The following is a 7,446-nucleotide window of genomic DNA, read 5'->3' on the forward strand; positions in this document are numbered from 1 at the left end:
GACAACAGGCCTAATCTGGCTGGGTTAGATCCAGTGGAGTCTGCTGCTGCTGTTTGTGAGGGCCTGTGAAGGCTCCAGGGCTGCTGCTGTTTGTGAGGGCCTGTGAAGACTCCAGGGCTGCTGCTGTTTGCGAGGGCCTGTGAAGACTCCAGGGCTGCTGCTGTTTGTGAGGGCCTGTGAAGACTCCAGGGCTGCTGCTGTTTGTGAGGGCCTGTGAAGGCTCCAGGGCTGCTGCTGTTTGTGAGGGCCTGTGAAGGCTCCAGGGCTGCTGCTGATAGAGATTATTTCTAAACACTGTTAATGACTTAAGAATATAATAATCAAGTGACTTGTATTAATATATTCCTTGTATGAATTATGTGCTTATGAAAGCAGGAGCATGGCTTTAATCTCTGTGTGTGTAACTAGAATATTAGGTGACACTAAGTCTGCATATGAACAAGAGCATGTTTAGACCAGAGGAGATAAGAAAGGAACTGTGCTTCTTCCGACCTTGTGCAAAACTGCCATCCTTGCAAGACAGGGAGCCTCGGACGTGAGAAATCCACCACGTGATCATCCCTGCTCAAAGCTAAACTTCTGACTATATAAACTTTGTGCGGGGAGTTTATCAGGGCTTCACTGTCAGCCTCGGCTGGGAGGGGAGCCCAATTGCAATTGTTGTTGTTTGTCTGTCTAATAAATATACTTTCATGCAGCTCCGGAGTCCTGAACTAACTAGGGTGATTTTTCACCTATCAGCTGCTGTTTGTGAGGGCCTGTGAAGGCTCCAGGGCTGCTTGTGAGGGCCTGTGAAGACTCCAGGGATGCTGCTGTTTGTGAGGGCCTGTGAAGACTCCAGGGCTGCTGCTATTTGTGAGGGCCTGTGAAGGCTCCAGTGCTGCTGCTGTTTGTGAGGGCCTGTGAAGGCTCCAGGGCTGCTGCTGCTGTTTGTGAGGGCCTGTGAAGGATCCAGGGCTGCTGCTGTTTGTGAGGGCCTGTGAAGACTCCAGGGCTGCTGCTGTTTGTGAGGGCCTGTGAAGGCTCCAGGGCTGCTTGTGAGGGCCTGTGAAGACTCCAGGGATGCTGCTGTTTGCGAGGGCCTGTGAAGGCTCCAGGGCTGCTGCTGTTTGTGAGGGCCTGTGAAGGCTCCAGGGCTGCTTGTGAGGGCCTGTGAAGACTCCAGGGATGCTGCTGTTTGCGAGGGCCTGTGAAGGCTCCACGGCTGCTGCTGTTTGTGAGGGCCTGTGAAGACTCCAGTACTGCTGCTGTTTGTGAGGGCCTGTGAAGGCTCCAGTACTGCTGCTGTTTGTGAGGGCCTGTGAAGGCTCCAGGGCTGCTGCTGCTGTTTGTGAGGGCCTGCGAAGGCTCCAGGGCTGCTGCTGTTTGTGAGGGTGCTGCTGTTTGTGAGGGCCTGTGAAGGCTCCAGGGCTGCTGCTGTTTGTGAGGGCCTATGAAGGCTCCAGGGCTGCTGCTGTTTGTGAGGGGCCTGTGAAGGCTCCAGTGGAGTCTGCTGCTGTTTGTGAGGGCCTGTGAAGGCTCCAGGGCTGCTGCTGTTTGTGAGGGTGCTGCTGTTTGTGAGGGCCTGTGAAGGCTCCAGGGCTGCTGCTGTTTGTGAGGGCCTGTGAAGGCTCCAGTACTGCTGCTGTTTGTGAGGGCCTGTGAAGGCTCCAGTACTGCTGCTGTTTGTGAGGGCCTGTGAAGGCTCCAGGGCTGCTGCTGCTGTTTGTTAGGGCCTGTGAAGGATCCAGGGCTGTGAAGACTCCAGGGCTGCTGCTGCTGTTTGTGAGGGCCTGTGAAGGCTCCAGGGCTGCTGCTGCTGTTTGTGAGGGCCTGTGAAGGCTCCAGGGCTTGTGAGGGACACTGCCAAGGCTATACATGTGTTCAGAACGGCTTCTTCTGAGTAACAATGAGCAATGAGGTACCGCTCACTCTGATCACTACTCAGGGAAATGTATGATATCACCGCATGCAGAATAATATGGCAGGAAATGATTTGTAATATGATGAGTAAATGACTACCAACTACTCCATATCCATATGTATGTATGTGTTATAAGTTCAATATTACATTTTGCACTTTTGAACTATAGAGAGAGGTTCAGCATTATTATGTTTCGATTTTTTTAGGAAAATAGCGTTTTTATCAACTTCACTACAGGCCATGAATACTGTCCTGTGGCTAAGTAGGTGAAGATTCATGAATCCTTTCCAGGCTATCAACAGTCTCTCTCTCTCTCTCTCTTTCTCTCCTCTCTCTCGATCTCTCTCTCTCTCCTCTGGCTCTCTCTCTCTCTCTCTCCTCTCTCTCTCTCTCTCTCTCCTCTCTCTCTTTCTCTCTCTCCTCTCTCTCTCTCTCGCTCTCTCTCTCTCTCCTCTCTCTCTCTCTCTCTCCTCTCTCTCTCTCTCTCGCTCTCTCTCTCTCTCTCTCTGTGATTCTCACCATGTCCCTGAAATGCCAGAGAAGGCAATTGCTCTTTGAAGATTGACAGTTTTATGGTGCAAAATTAAAAAGAGCCTCCTGAATTAGCAAGATAATTGCATGGAGCCTCATTTAATGTGTCTTCCATTAGTTATTATGGACCTATTTTCAACTGATGGCAACTCAGTGTGATTGGAGGGGGGGGGGTTGACCCGGACGCGGATGGGGCTCATGATGTGATCAAATGGAAATGTCAATCATATTAATTTAAATGAGTAAATTAGTGCAAGTAGCACATTGTCAGTGTGAATAAATTCTCGCTTGTCACCCCCTGCGACCTGTGATGAACAATACCATGATGCAGGACATGTCAAGACACTTAATACCAGACAGAGCTAAAAGAGGAAGAGAGAGAGAGAGAGAGGGCGGGGGAGAAACAGAATGTATGGGGAGGAAGAGGAGAAGAAGAAGGGTATAAAATGAAACACAAAGGAGGTTTAAAGAAGAATGACTAACAATAATATGGAGAAACAAAGAGCCATCAGCTGTTTTTTGTTGTTGTTGATATAAATAAAACACTATATAGAATATATAAATACTATTTATTTGATATTAATACACACAAAAAAACTAAACATTTTTTTGTTTTTTTTATCGATTTTAATCGACAGCAGCAAGTAAACAGAAAGTGAGTTGGAGAGAGATGGGGAGATGAACAGGAAATTATCTCAGGCTGGTCTCGGACCTGTGTCCCCGTTGGCACTAGACCCGCACATGGTCTCAAATACACGAATCAACTGATCTGTTATCAATCATCTATATGTTCTTCTGCCGTAGCTATGACATTTTCATTTGAAATGAGTTATGCAGCCTCTTTATGTTGAAGTCATTATAAATTCCTCTCCCAACTTACTAAAACATGACAAATGGGCAAGGCTGGTTATAGGCCTTTATTATTTACAGGGCCACACCATTAATAATACTGACCAAGACGTCATTGTTATCGGAGTAAGATATACATCATGCTCTAGATGTGGCCCACCAAGATATTTTTAGTGAAGGTTATGCATCTCTTTTTACCGTACAGTTTTTATGTCTTTATGTTCAAAATGAATATGACTTTCAAGATAACTGGAAAAGTGTTGATTTTATATTGATTTATTGTTCACTCTTTTGTAGCTGATAATATGTTTTCAGTACAGGAGGATCAAGACACATTTGCTCTTTTTGTTTACCAAAGCAACACCACACAAATAAACAGTACCAAGATTTTTTCTGTGACTGCGTAAATTAGTTAATCTAACTCTAGTTCTTTTTTTCTCACAGATCATCAGGAATCAGTTCCTGTTCAGTAGCGCTGGCACCCCTCAAGGCCAGACTCAGCACGTAAGAGATCTGTTGTTTTGTAGTATATTATTGTGGTGGTTGTGTCAGCTAAAGAAATTATTTTTTGCTGCTACAATTACATTTTCCAGGATTCCTTTGTTCCTCAGTTCTCTCACCTAGAGATCTGAAAAAAATAAAATTAAAATATTTTATGTAATGTCACTGTTTGAAATACGAGTTCCATTCATGACCTAACGGTGCAAACCCATGCCACCGTTGTGAGCGACGCGATTTCTAAACCCAATGCATTTCAACGGGAGCCAGTCCATTGTGACGTAGATGAGCGATCTGAGCGACGCGATCGATGAAAATTCGAACATGTTGAAACTTATGCAAATGAGGAGCGATTTTTCCCGGCAGCGGCCAATGAGATTGTTTGGTGTCGTCTTTGACGGTTTGAAAACTGTAGGACTGTATGCTATTTCCACACGCTACACCACGCCCACTCAAAGCGATGGAATTCGGTCACATCGCGTCGCGTCGCTGGCATGGGTTTGCACCGTAAGAGTTCCATTCCCAGACTAAGACCTACAAGGACAACCATCTACAACAACAGATGCTAGTCCAGGCTGAGCAGTCCTACATAGCTGTATATTGAAGGGCATTTACACTATCGTTCAAAAACTTGGGCTCACATCATTGCTTTTGAAAAAAAGGCTTCTTTGGCTAAAGTATTATAAAAAAATAAATAATAATTCTAACCTTGTCAATGACTTTTCATTTAGCAATTCAAACTCATTTCATATAAGTTCTCATAGAAAATAAGGAAATGTCAACCCCAAACTTTTGAATGGAAGTGTGCACTTCTCAGGCTGAATGTACCGGTACTGTTGTTATGAAAGCAAGACAGTTCCAAGCAGCAGGCCTTGCGATGACTTGGTTCTGCACGCAGCCTAGACGTCACACTGAGAGTCACCGCCATGCCTCAAGGACGCGGTGGAAGCAGTCCTTAAATCACAGAGTTCCTGCTTTCATTTGTGCTCAGGCTTTTTACCAGGAAGCCCGGCGAGGAGAGGAGAGCGGAGACATGCGCTGTCAGTAAATCACCCAGCACTGCTTATTTTTATGCCCTATGACTTCCACTCCAGGGAGAAGCAATCCAGTAAGTGGTTACTTCCTCTCAGCGGGAGCTCGGGAGTGGCTTGGCTTGGCCTGAAGCACCTCTCTGGAGACTGTGGATTTTAATTTGGCATTATTGGATAAGATTATTGAAAGCTGATTTACAGATACATGAAGACCATGTAACTAAGACTTAGTAACATTCCTTTCTTTTTATATAAATGTTTTTCTTTTTTTTTTTCTTGATCAGTTATTTAAATTGCATTGCATCTCACCTGTAAGTTGCTTTGGATAACAGTGCCCATCAAATAACTAAACGTCAAAAACATGTTGACCAGATGTAGAATACCCAATTTGCATTCAAATTTAGATACCTGAAAAAAAAAATGCACTTTCTTTGCCACATAACGCTTTCTGTCCTTGAGCTATCTCCACAGTGAACACTTGAACTGTAATTGTGGGCCGTTGGCTTTCTGCCAGTTAGAGAACCGTACTGTAGGCTTCCTTCGTCATTTAGCTTTCTAATTGGCTTTCTGCGAAGAGGTTTTTTTTTTCCATTCAAGAAGGGCTCTTTTGATTGCTAAGTGTTCGTGTAATAATGGAAGTAGTCAAATGTCAGGGTGTGATTTCTGATTCTTTAGTAAGGCATTCTTTAAGTAAGGCGCTCTCATATGAATAATAAAGCCAGTACCAGTTCACAATGCACTCTCCTAGTAACATAATGTGAACCGTTCTACCAATGAAAATCTGCAAACTGTGAACAGCCACCATTTACATGTTGTCTACCTACTGTTGATAGTAATGCGTGCTACAGTATTGCACTGCACAGCATGTCATAGCATGTCATATAATAGGGTAGAACAATAGTGTAGAGTGCTGTATGGTGGAGTTTAGATGAGAACAGGCCAACTGTAAATAGGCATGCAAAAAAAGCAAGCAAGAAAATCAACTGAGATTAATCGCTAAGCGCTGGGAGTGTGTATGTTTGGCAGATATCCTCATGTTTAAAGAGTGTGTATGTTTGGCAGATATCCTCATGTTTAAAGAAATTAATCTTCAATGCGTTCAGGGCATTTCTATGCATATTCTAATTAAATGTTTTTCTTTTTCCATCCCATCTAGAAACCCTGTCCTCTATTTTGTGTTTTTCTTTTAAAAAACACAGCCTATTTCACCTTTAAAAACGTACTATTTACTTTACCTGTGTTACCATCACTTGATCAGTAGGTGGCAGCAGTGAGATTGCTGTCAGCTCTGCGGCGTATGTGCTTGACACTCCTCGCTTTGGCCATAATTGCACACATGCAAGATGCTCTCTCTTCCTTAAACTCTCATGGGCTGCCAGGCTTCAAATAGCATTTCTATTCTGCCGTGCAAGCATTTTCTAAATTAAAAAGACGTGTTAATTAATTAAGACGAGCCGGTAATAAACCGTCATTAGAAATAGCTGCCCTACCCCTCGTCATTCACACTAGCTCACAAAGCATCTCTCTCTCTCTCTATCTCTTTCTCTCTGTCACACACACACACACACACACACACACACACACACACACACACACACACACACACACACACACACACACGTTTGGTGCCACAATCACACCCACAAAGCTATTTCTCTACCCTGTCTCATTCATTTCCGGCAAAAAGATAATGCAGTTGTGAAAAGGGAGAGGAACAAAGCACCAATAACACATTCCTGTCTCCTTGTTTCGCTTCAAAAGTGACTCATTTTTAATTACCTGGCAGAAGCCCCGTGGGGGGTTCACGCATCATGTATGTCTGCTTTCTGTGAAATGTGAGGATTTGTCCCTGTGGTTTTTGGGGAGGATCACAGTGATAATCGCTGTCATTCAAATCCACAGAAAATGCTCACTCAGGGATTTTTCCTCCCTGCAATGTATGCTTTCAATGTTGCAGTGGTATGAAAAGAATAATCCCTACATATTCACAATAAGTCCTCTGAATGTTGTCAGAATGTGTTAGTAATGTGTGTGTAGTAAGGCTGTTCAAAATCATTAAAAAAAATGTTAATTCCCTTCAATCATTATGTCATATTGAAGCGAAAAGATCAATTTTGTCAGAATAATTGATCCCCATCATAAGATGTATACCTCTTTGTCTATTTGCTGTTCGCTGTCGACGTCATCAAATGAGTAGTCAGTGAAATCTAAAGTGCACTGTTGACGAAATATAAAAAAAGGGGGTAAATCTTTTTGTTATAGGCATTATAATTCGATCAATTCAAAGTTTTGCAGTGCAATTTTAGACTCGTGTTAATTCACAGCGCAGACTCTACAGATTCAGATCCTGCCCCACTCTCTTGCCCCTGTGATGCAGGCTCCCCTCCTGTACAATAGCCCTAATGTCATCAAATGAGTAGTCAGTGAAATCTAAAGTGCACTGTTGACGAAATATTAAAAAAGGGGGTAAATCTTTTTGCATTATTAATCGATCAATTCAAAGTTTTTGCAGTGCAATTTGAGACTCGTGTTAATTCACAGCGCAGACTCTACAGATTCAGATCCTGCCCCACTCTCTGGCCCCTGTGATGCAGGCTCCCCTCCTATACAATAGCCCTAATGTGGGCATCTCCT

The sequence above is a fragment of the Sprattus sprattus genome (assembly GCF_963457725.1).
Source record: "Sprattus sprattus genome assembly, chromosome: 20".
NCBI classification, from domain to species: domain Eukaryota; kingdom Metazoa; phylum Chordata; class Actinopteri; order Clupeiformes; family Clupeidae; genus Sprattus; species Sprattus sprattus.